The sequence below is a fragment of the Xenopus laevis genome, chromosome 4L, assembly GCF_017654675.1.
Source record: "Xenopus laevis strain J_2021 chromosome 4L, Xenopus_laevis_v10.1, whole genome shotgun sequence".
Taxonomy (NCBI): Eukaryota; Metazoa; Chordata; class Amphibia; order Anura; family Pipidae; genus Xenopus; species Xenopus laevis.
In genome coordinates, this window is record NC_054377.1 from 105,210,792 (window position 1) to 105,223,123 (window position 12,332).

Genomic DNA, 12,332 nt, shown 5'->3' on the forward strand with positions numbered 1-12,332 from the left:
GTCTCCACATATATTCATACATTTACATGGGTACAAAAAGTGTACATTACAGTGTAGATGTTGGATGCTGAACAGAATTAATAGAACTCACATTTGTAGCTGGTAATTCCATATTTCTCTATAGGTGTAGCCTTGCTCCTTGTTCTTAAAGAAAAACAAAAATTAACTAAATCCTAAAAACTAATATGGCTAGAAATAGCATATATTATATACTGAACTTATTGAGCAAGCCTAAAGGTTTAGCCTAATAGTAGTAATAATCCAGGCCTTTAAACTTGTCACAGGAGTTTCCATGCACATGCTCAGTGTGCATTTAGCAGCTGTTGAGAAGCTAAGCTTAGCAATTCAAGCAGAAAATGAGGTTTGCATATAAGTTGATGCTACTGAGCTGATTATTCAATTCTGCTGGTTTCTGAGCTACCATGTACCAGTAATCTGAATTATTTAATAATCAACCTTATATTGTGACATTTATATTATATATATATATAATATATAATATATATATACACACACACAATCTATTGTGATTGGGTCCCTAAACTCAGTAAGTGACAGCAGCACAGAGCATGTGCAACGAATCAGCAGAAAAGAAGATGGGGAGCTACAGGGGCATCTTTGGAGACACAGGTCTTTACTGCTAAAGGGCTGTGGTTGCCTTGGGCTGGTATAGAAGCCCAAAACATAATGTACAATATTTATAGCCTACTTCTTCAGTTAAGCGTTAGTTCATGATATGTTTGCAAAGGGTTTTAACCATAGGGCCATTCCCTGGTGACCTTCAACATCCATTTCTCCACTATCTTTGACTTTGGAGTGAGGGAATGGGGGTTCCAATTAGAAAACACATTGCTATGGGGGGGGGGTGGATGCAAGAGTGGAGGCAGAAGTGCAGCTCCAGAAGGTGATTGGTACCAGCAAATATTACCAGGAACCAAAATGTCATGGTAAACATGAAATGCTTAGCAACATTTGTAGAGGAAACAGGTGGCATGGCTAGTATCATTGTGGAAAAAACAATAGCAGATTAGTAGTCAGCACAACTGCAACTCACTTCTTTGGCTGGGTGCACGTCCTCCAGTGGCCACCTTCCACTGGCAATAATAGCGAAGAAAATTAGTCCAGCACCCACTGTTTCATGAATAAAACGGCCTTTATTGGACCAAGGGCATTACAGCAACGTTTCAGACCAACTGGTCTTTTATCAAGCTAACCAACATGTGATTCAATAGTGCTATTTATACACTCACACACCACCTAGTGGTCATTAGTGACAATTAGTATATAGAAAAAATTAGTCCATTTTTTCTATATACTAATTGTCACTAATGACCACTAGGTGGTGTGTGAGTGTATAAATAGCACTATTGAATCACATGTTGGTTAGCTTGATAAAAGACCAGTTGGTCTGAAACGTTGCTGTAATGCCCTTGGTCCAATAAAGGCCGTTTTATTCATGAAACAGTGGGTGCTGGACTAATTTTCTTCGCTAGTATCATTGTGGAGGCATGTGAGTAGAGTGAAGAGACACTGCACTCAGAAACACAGGACATAAGAGGAATGTGAGGGAAAAGTACATGAGAAATTGCTGTGACTTCCTGGAACATAGAAAGACTGCTGAGCGCAGAGAATGGAAACTGAGAGACTCTGGAAGTGGTAATGAGAGTGAATGGTGCAGTAAGTGGGGCGGGAATATAAAGACTGGGGGTCAGAAACTGAAGACGAGAGTATGAGGGGCAGAGTGAGTGTGGTGGGTCAGACAGAGTGAGGGTTGGAGTATGAGGGTCAGTAATAGAGTGGTGCCAGGTAGATTAACAGTGGGATTATGATGGGCAGAAAGACTGTTGGGTATTTCTTTTCCTTTGTGCCCTCATCTCACCTTTCTGTTTCTCTTCTTTCTTTTTCTTTCTTTTTCTAGCTGTTCCATCCCAATTAGTTAAACTCTGATTAACTTTTGGTCAATCTTAACTCCAGGCTTTCCAACCCAACAGGTGATTGCTAAAATGGTCTGGAAGCATGCTTGGTCGTCCTAACACGTTTTTCATGCAGTCGTGCTCTGCAATTAGCTGATTCACCCTGGAATTCCCCAGTTAGATAGGATGAAATGTGTCAGTGACTCGCAGCACAAGTGTGTTCTTTACAGCAAGAAAATGTTAGCACGTGGAACTCCCAATTCAATCATTAATCATAAAATGCATTAACAATAAAAGACTCTTTGTGAATCAGATTCACAAAACAAGTATCCCTTTGTTGTATGTCTATAGTTTCCTTTATTGTATCTGTAATGAAAGCAAGAGAAAAACCCTCATTTTTGCACTCCCTTGTGTGTAAATATTACATGGTGCTGCTCCCAGGACGACTGGCTCATGTCCTGTCTGTTAATATTAAAAACAGGAGCTGCACACACACACCAAAGATATTTACGGGTGCTTAACCCTTTTATTAAGTCACAACCAACTCGTTGGTTGGTTATCCTATATAATAAAGTGCAAGTGTCTCTGCGTCCAGTCCCTGTGTCCGTGGAATTCGCTACTGCGCATGTGCGGCGCATGTGTTGCCACCCGGCCTGTATTTTACCGGCCTAGCCGGTAAAACAAGTATTGAGGCCGTTGCAGAACAGTACCCCAGTGTTTTCCCCGTGTCCTCCCCCAGTCCCACCCACAGCCCAAATACCTGACAGTCCGTGTGTCCGGCCGCATCTCCCCGGTCCCAGCTGCTCCCCGGCCAGCGCTCAGTGCGGGGAAAGGAACCTGCTCCGACGTCACAGCCGTCTGCTGGGCGGGGCTGCACCTCGCAGTGGGTGGGATTGGAACTCGCATTGGGCGAGGAGAGGCGGACGCTGCAGGGAACAGTACCCCAGTGTTTTCCCCGTGTCCTCCCCCAGTCCCACCCACAGCCCGAGTACCTGACAGTCCATGTGTCCGGCCGCATCACCCCAGTCCCAGCTGCTCCCTGGCCAGCGCTCAGTGCGGGGGAAGGAACCTGCTCCGACGTCACAGCCGTCTGCTGGGCGGGGCTGCACCTCGCAGTGGGCGGGATTGGAACTAGAAGTAGGCGGGGAGAGGTGGGGAAGCAGTGTGGTGGGTTGAAGGACAGTCAGTAGAGTGTGTGTGTGTGGGAGGAGTCTGAGAGCATGTGAGCATATGCCCCACGGACCGTTAGCTGCTGGAATTACCTGTCCGAAGAGAGGATCTGCTGCCTGTCACCTGAAGAGGATCCACCGCCGGCGTCTGAAGAGAGGATCCACCGCCAGTGTCTGAAGAGAGGATCCACCGCCGCCGCCTGAAGAGAGGATCCACCGCCGGCGTCTGAAGAGAGGATCCACCGCTGGCGTCTGAAGAGAAGATCCACCGCTGGCGTCTGAAGAGAGGATCCACCGCTGTCTGAAGAGAAGATCCACCGACGCCGTCTAAAGAGAGGATCCACCGCCGTCTGAAGAGAGGATCCACCGCCGCCAAAGGAGAAGAAGAAGCCACCGCCGAGGAAGAAGACGTCACTAAGGAGAAACTGCGTGAAAGGGCCCCGGCGAACTTGACAAGTAAGTCCTACTGGCCACCAATGTTAACCCCCCCTGGCCACCAATGTTAACCCCTCCTGGCCACCAATGTTAACCCCCCTGGCCACCAATGTTAACACCCCCCCTGGCCACCAATGTTAACCCCCCCTGGCCACCAATGCCCCCTGGCCACCAATGTTAACCCCCCCGGCCACCAATGTTAACCCCCCGGCCACCAATGTTAACACCCCTCTGGCCACCAATGTTAACCCCCTGGCCACCAATGTTAACCCCCCTGGCCACCAATGTTAACCCCCCCTGGCCACCAATGCCCCCTGGCCACCAATGTTAACCCCCTGGCCACCAATGTTAACCCCCCCTGGCCACCAATGTTAACACCCCTGGCCACCAATGTTAACCCCCCCTGGCCACCAATGTTAACACCCCCCTGGCCACCAATGTTAACCCCCCCTGGCCACCAATGTTAACCCCCCTGGCCACCAATGTTAACCCCCCTGGCCACCAATGTTAACACCCCCCTGGCCACCAATGTTAACACCCCCCTGGCCACCAATGTTAACACCCCCTGGGCACCAGCATTTACCCTCTGGCCACCAGTGCTACAAAGGGGGCCCTGCCTACTAATGTTACCCATTCTGAAATGTTGGGAGGTATGTGACGACATATGTTCTAGCGCCCGTTAATTTAACGGGCTTAATGTCTAGTGACTTAATAAAAGGATTAAGCAACTGCAAAGATCTTTGATAGTCTTTCCTCATAGATTAACATCTATGCACTCTTTCAGCTCATTAATATTCTTCTTAATCTTAAGGTTTCATAAAGATGCATGTTCTAGTGAGGAGACACATGCACAACAAACTGGGATAAATGTACTGACCTCGGGGGAAGTGTAGGATATTTCAGCATTAAATTTGCAGGTATAGGTACAAGAATGCTCAGAAAAAGGGTACTACTACAGAGTCATTAAAGGGGTTGTTCCTTTAAATTAATATTTAAGGGGTTATTTACTAAACTCTGAATGCAAAAATCACAAAAAAATCAGACTTTTAAAAAATCACAAATTTTTCGGAATTTATTAAACACTGAGGATGGAAAAGTCTGAATCTGAAAATCCGGCATCTCAGACCTGTTGAGGTTGCATATAAGTCAATGGGAGAAGTCCCAATGATTTTTTGATGTGCACAGGGTCTCCTGCAATACCCCAAAAAATCGTGAAATTCGTGAAAATCGGATGAAAAAATCTTGAAATTCTGTTTTTTTCTCCGCAAAGCAAATTTCCTGGAAAATTTTATAAAAAAACCAGAGTGGATTTGATCGGAGTTTCTATCAGAAAATATTGAGATAAATTCGGACTTTGATAAATAACTCTCTTAGTATGATGTAGAAAGGGATATTTATTTTTCTTTTTTTTTATTATCTGTGATTTTAGTGTTACTTAGCTTTTTATTCAGCAGCTCTCCAGTTTCTAATGTCAGCAATCTGGTTGCTAGGGTCCAAATTATCCTAGCAACCATGCATTGATATGATTAAGAGAATATGAATAGGAGACGCCCTGAATAGAAATATAAGTAATAAAAAGTAGCAATAACAATAAATGTGTAGCCTTACAGAGCATTTGTTATTAGATGGGGTCCCCCATTGAAAAGCTGGAAACAGTCAGAAGAAGAAGACAAATAATTCAAAAACTATAAAAAATAAATATTGAATGTAAATTGAAAAGTTGCACAAAATTAGGCATTCTATAACATACTAAAAGTTAACATAAAGGTGAACCACCCCTTAATGTTATGTTAAAAGTGTAAGTAAGAGGGCACCATGGAAACATTAGAGTGAGGATTTTCCATCCCCAGGTTGGAGATCATGAAAAAAGCTCAATTTGAACCAAAGTGTTGTGCAAGTGCTGAGGTGCTCTGTTGTGAGTATAACCTAGCTGGCCACATTCTTCTGATTACATCATGTATAGCTAGCAATGCCACAGCATCTGTTCTCTCTATTCAACCAGAAATGTGTCCTACTGTAGACACAGGGTAATTAGTGCTGACTGGAACATTTGTGCAGAGGACTGCTAATCACAGTATTGTGTATATTGTAACTGTATGTGATGCCTGACAAACAGAATTAGGTTGAGCCCTGATATATTTTAAAGGGGTCGTTCACCTTTAAGTTAACTTTTAGTATGCTATAGAAAGGCTATTTCTAATCAACTTTTCAATGGATTTCATTTTTTATACAGTTGAATTATTTGCTAGCTTAATCTGACTCTGACCCAGCTTTCAAATAGGGGTCATTGAAAACATTTGCCTCTGTAAGGCTACAGTGTATTGTTATTGTTACTTTTAATTACTCGTCTTTGTATATATATATATATATATATATATATATATATATATATATATATATATATATATATATATATTTACCACCAGGAAGGCCAGCAATCTCGTTTAAAGTGTTCATATCCCTGGGTGCACGATCAGTGAATCATTTCCATCCATTCCAACAGGATCAGCACTCACAGGACTTAAAAATGTGAAGTAAGTTTATTTGTAGAACAGCCAGGGGCATACTAGCCCCTCCGCTACCTGAGGCAGCAGCAGTTGCCCCCCCCCTCCCCTGGAAATTAGCTCTTAAAATACCAGGAGCAGCATTTTTGCTGCCCCTGGTACCTAGTGGGGCGCTGCCGCCTGAGGTGACAGCCTCAACTCGCCTCATTGGCGAAGCACCCCTGAGAACAGCATAAGACTATGTACCGGTCAAAGCAGGAAGAAGAAACGCGTGGGAGAAGATGGCGACTGTGAACTCTGTGGACAGGACTTGCGCAGAGGGGTGAGTAACAAGTTAGGGGCATTTGCCCAGGGGGACAGGTAGGCCAGGGGGAGGAGGGAGGGGGGGCAACACAGGGGAGGGGGGAGGGGTTTTGCACCCAGGGGGTTTCCTTCTCCTTTAACTAAAGAAGTAGGGCAGAAATGTTTTACATTTTGTTTTGATCTTCTTTACCAGCCCAAGGTAACAGCCCTTTGACAGTAAAGATCTGTACCTCCAATTCCAAAGATGCCCCTGTAGCTCCCATCTTCTTTTCTGTTCATTCACTGCACATGCTCTGTGCTGCTGTCACTTACTGAGCTTAGGGACCGATGCACAGTATACTGAATATATATATATATATATATATACTATATATACTGTATATATATATATATATATATGTGTGTGTGTGTATGTATATATATATATATATATATATATATATATATATAGACACATACAAGAGTCCTCTGCACTCAACCCATTATCAATATATTTAAGACAGCGACATTTTGTGCATACTGCTACTAAAAAATGCCTTACCCTTTAAACAAAACAGGGATTGTTTGTCCAAATATTGCAATATATTTAAGCTGGCCAACTACGTCAAAGTCATCCCATATCTGGCCAGTCCTACGCTTAATTTTCATCTGATTCATTAAGAATTCTATTGCTTCATTATACATTTTACAAAGGGACTAGGTTTTACCTGCAACTTACTAGCTGCTTTCAAAGTAAACCTCCATACTTGGCTGCCCTTTTATTAGACACCAGTGGGATCACCTGACTATAGCTGGGAAGGGTCGGAGCTACAACATAGAGCTGGTCACTGCTCTTGTATAACTATAACAAACAAGGGAAAGTTGTGCTCACCACTATTTTTTAAAAACATTAGGCGGGGGTGCAATGAGGCTGTGACCACAAAATACATATAGACACATACAAGAGTCCTCTGCACTCAACCCATTATCAATATATTTAAGACAGCGACATTTTGTGCATACTGCTACTAAAAAATGCCTTACCCTTTAAACAAAACAGGGATTGTTTGTCCATATATTGCAATATATTTAAGCTGGCCAACTACGTCAAAGTCATCCCATATCTGGCCAGTCCTACGCTTAATTTTCATCTGATTCATTAAGAATTCTATTGCTTCATTATACATTTTACAAAGGGACTAGGTTTTACCTGCAACTTACTAGCTGCTTTCAAAGTAAACCTCCATACTTGGCTGCCCTTTTATTAGACACCAGTGGGATCACCTGACTATAGCTGGGAAGGGTGGGAGCTACAACATAGAGCTGGTCACTGCTCTTGTATAACTATAACAAACAAGGGAAAGTTGTGCTCACCACTATTTTTTAAAAACATTAGGCGGGGGTGCAATGAGGCTGTGACCACAAAATACATATAGACACATACAAGAGTCCTCTGCACTCAACCCATTATCAATATATTTAAGACAGCGACATTTTGTGCATACTGCTACTAAAAAATGCCTTACCCTTTAAACAAAACAGGGATTGTTTGTCCATATATTGCAATATATTTAAGCTGGCCAACTACGTCAAAGTCATCCCATATCTGGCCAGTCCTACGCTTAATTTTCATCTGATTCATTAAGAATTCTATTGCTTCATTATACATTTTACAAAGGGACTAGGTTTTACCTGCAACTTACTAGCTGCTTTCAAAGTAAACCTCCATACTTGGCTGCCCTTTTATTAGACACCAGTGGGATCACCTGACTATAGCTGGGAAGGGTGGGAGCTACAACATATATATATATATATATAATATTGCATTTCTAGCCAAATTCATTTTTAGGGTTTAGTTCTCCTTAGAACATCTTTCTGTTCTGCTACAATCCCTATTATACTGCATTATAAACCTGGGCTTTCGTTATCTCATTTCATTCTTCTCTTTATATTTCAGCATTTCCTCTTTTAAAACTTTCTTTAAATTACCACTTCTGCTTTCTCTGTAAAATCCTCATCCCTCTTACAATTCTTTCTTACTCTCGTCAATTCCGCTTATGGTCTGTTCTGAGGTCATCTTTACTTATGATGGCTTGTGGCATGTGAGTATCTATTCGAATCCAGTTCCTTTCTATTCCTGTTTTTTACCATAATTTCCTTCTATTCCGATATATAAAATTGCACACCCAGCCTTATGACCTGTATAAACGTTAAATTCCAATTGTTCTCAGTATTTTTCTCTGAAAATGTATTGATCTTTTCCTGTCACATTCCTGTATCTTTTATGTAATATTCTCCTTAAACCACTCTGTTATAATATAAAACATCCCCCTCCCACTGTCCCATTTTCAAGCTGCAAGCTGACAGTACATTTGCCTTAAATAGTCTTGGAATAGACTGCACCAGTGTGCCCCCTGAATCTGCTATGTTTTTCTTACCAGAAAGAAAAAACAGAGTAGTGTAGCGGGGTGGAAGCAGAGCCGGATTTCCAAATGAGATGACCCTAGGCCAGCTGCATGTTGAGCTCCCTCATCTCACCTGTTCCTGTTGGCTCCTCTGCTGCCCCTGCAATTCCACTCCGGATGTCCTGTAGGAACCAGGAAATAAAGAAGCGGCATGGCGGTATGCCACCCCTTAAAATATGCCACCCTAGGCCAGGGCCTTTGTGGCCTTGCTACATATCTGGGTCTGGGCAGAAGGGTGTCATCTTGCGCTATTGAATCTTTCTTTACAAATAATGAGAACGGGGAAGATTTGGGAAGTGTAAACTAGTACGGTTCGGGAAAGGAAGGGCTGTCCAAAAATACTACTTTTAGGAGGTTATTTATTAAAGGTTGAGTTTGTGAGAAAACCAGCTTAAAAGACCCGAAAATCATGAAGGCCAAAAACATCTTCAAAGGGTTAAAGCAGTGATCCCCAACCAGTAGCTCGCGAGCAACATGTTGCTCTCCAACCCCTTGGATGTTGCTCCCAGTGGCCTCAAAGCAGGTGCTTATATACATAGGGGTTACAAAATGGCCAATCACAGCCCTTATTTGGCACCCCAGGAACATTTTTCATGCATGTGTTGCTCCCCAACTCCTCTTACTTCTGTATGTGGCTCACGGGGTTCTAAAGGTTGGGGATCCCTGGGTTAAAGGGACCTCTGCCATTGACTTTTACATGAATTCTTTGTATAATTGGGGGTCCATACATCTGATTTCTGTATATCTTTCACCACAGCCAGAGGGACATGACCCGGTTCCAAAGGCAGCCAATAAGGAAAAAAAAATTTATATCAAAAGATATATGTCCCAAGGCTTGTATTTAGTAAAAAAAAATTATTTATTATAGTTCATATTTAAAAATTAGATACATACTGACCCCACATGGCCCACCTTACACAAACACCCGGCACTAGTCATAGGTGTCTACATGAATTCGGCAGGTTTTAGCTGGAGTATTTCGAGTTTCTGACTTTAAGCATCTAATGAATCACGAAAAATTCTAACTTTTTCCCCCCAAAAATTCATGTTTTTAAGTGGAACTAACCTCGATAAACTCAAATTTTATGAGAAAACACAACTCAACCCTTAATAAATAACCCACTTAATGTGGGCTTTCATTCTTCTTTAAGTTCACACTGCTGTAGGTGGTGAACCTTTAAATATGTTATAAATAGTTGAATCTAATACATTAACTGAAAAAAACTTTACGTTCCTTACCCAACCAGGGGAGCAGCTAAATTTTTTACACACACAGAGAAAGAATGCAGCTTAAAAATGTGACCATGAATATAGATGCAAGTATTTTCTGAAACCTTGAATAAGTTGCATTTATTAAAGAAAACAACACAAAAAGGCACCAGTCAGACGCATACAAAAATACATACATTAATGTTTTTGCACCTATATCTGCTCCATGTAGCCTGTCAATGGGGTTACATTGGAGTTAACATCTAAGCTGGGGGGTTTTATTAGTAGGGGGGTTTGTCTCCCCTTTAAGAGGTGTTGAGGAAGCAAGAGAAGCTCTGGGTGGACTGTATAATAACCTTCTCTAAAGCTTTATTGGAGGGATTGCTCTGCTAATGGTCTTTATTTTGAGTATGTACTGAATACTCAATGACTCAGTTCTCTGTATAGTTATTATATTCTCCTTTGTGGATTTATTCTAATAAATCAGAACTCGTTAATGTCCCAAGAACCAGAATTTTGTAGAGCAGGCACTCGAATAAAGGCAATCTACCACCAGGCAGTAGATATAGGTAACATTATTTATTAGGTCACATGTACAGCCTTACCCCTTGCAGTTTGCAGTCAGGATTAAAGGGGAAATGAAACAAGAAACCTTCTAAATACAATCAATTAAATATTTCCTAGCAGATGAATTAGAGCTCATTCAAATAACGGATTCCAGTACAAACAAAACCTAAACAAACTTTTGCACAAATTCTGCATGTAGAGACACTTGGGGGGAAAATTCACTAAGATTCATAGTTGCGCCAGGCGTAACTTCGCTGCACTTAGCCACACTTCGCCAGGCGTAGTTTCGCCAGCGCTTCGCAAATTCACTAAAATCCGAAGTTGCGCTCAGGGGTAGCGTAAGGTTGCGAAGTTGCGCTAGCGTTGATTCGCTAAGTAAAGCGAAGTTACGCTAGCGAAGGCTAATCTGCATACGGCGCCAAATTCAAATTCCAATGGAGGAATACGTATCAGCACTACAAATGGCTAGAAAAGCTTCAAAACATCAAATAAAATTTTTATTTTGCCCTACACATGTGCCCACTGTCTAGGTAAGTTGCCATGAGTCAGGAAATGTAGGGGGAAGGAGGGGAGCCACAAAAATTTTTTCGATCTTTTTCAGCCTATCACCCATAATGTAGAAAACACGCCAGCGTTTTTTGGCTTTTTTTGAAGCAATCCCTATCTACTCTATTGCGCTTCGCCTGGTCTGAGGTGGCGAAGGAAGTCTAGCGTAAAAGGTAGCGTTCAGTACACTGTGCGCGTTAGTGAATTTGCGTAGTTACGTCGCTAGCGAAACTTCGCCAGGCGTAAGGGTGCGAAGTAACACTAGCGAAACTACGCCAGCGTTCGTTAGTGAATTTGCGCAGTAATGAAAATGCCAAACGCTAGCGAAGTAACGCTAGTGTTCTGCGCTTCGGCGCTTAGTGAATTTGCCCCGTGATGTCTGGTGAGCTCTAATACATCTTCTAGGCAACAGGAGCCCTGCTATAAGATATATAGGATCTGTCAATGCGGCTCTTTTATAAACTTCGCACAGGGCAGATTGGTTCGCGCAGTGAATATATTTGCCCTGCACTTTGTTACCTTTATAAGGCTGAATAAGCTTGTGCAAACAGAATTGCGATTTTTTTTCTTCACATTGCGAATGTCTATAAGCCTATTAAATATGGCAAAAATCGCAAACTGCCTTATTATGTGCACACTCTGCGTTTGAATTACGCCACAACTTTGGTGGTGGAGAAAATATTCGCAAAACAGTTTTGCAAATTGCGAATTTATGTAACCGTCAACGGTATTTTCGCTCACAACAACCTCGCACAGTAAGCGCACTCAGGCAAACACCCGTCTCATTCGCAAGCCATTTGTGAAAATTTATTCTCAAAATTCGCAAAAACTGGAAAGAAGAGCAGAGCAGTGCAATATATTAACGTTCAGGATAAAACACAAGCAATACAACCATTTGTGAATAAATATGCGATGCACAAACTTTTTAAATGACCCCCACTGACACCCAACTGCTACATGAAGAGAGAATGAAGAGAAACAAATGCTGAGAGAGGAAAAGTGAACTTAAACTTGATTATTTCAGAAACGGTATAGAATTTAATTGATGGAAATAAGTTTCTTTCTTACTTATAAGTTCTTATTTAAGCCTGATGAAGCTTCTATTAAATTTCCATTTTCGTGATAGTTCCCCTTTAACAATTCATTTGAGGTATTAAAGGGGTTGTTCACCTTTAAATGAACTTTTAGTATGATGTAGAGAGTGATATTCTGAGACAATTTGCAACTGGTTTTCATTTTTTA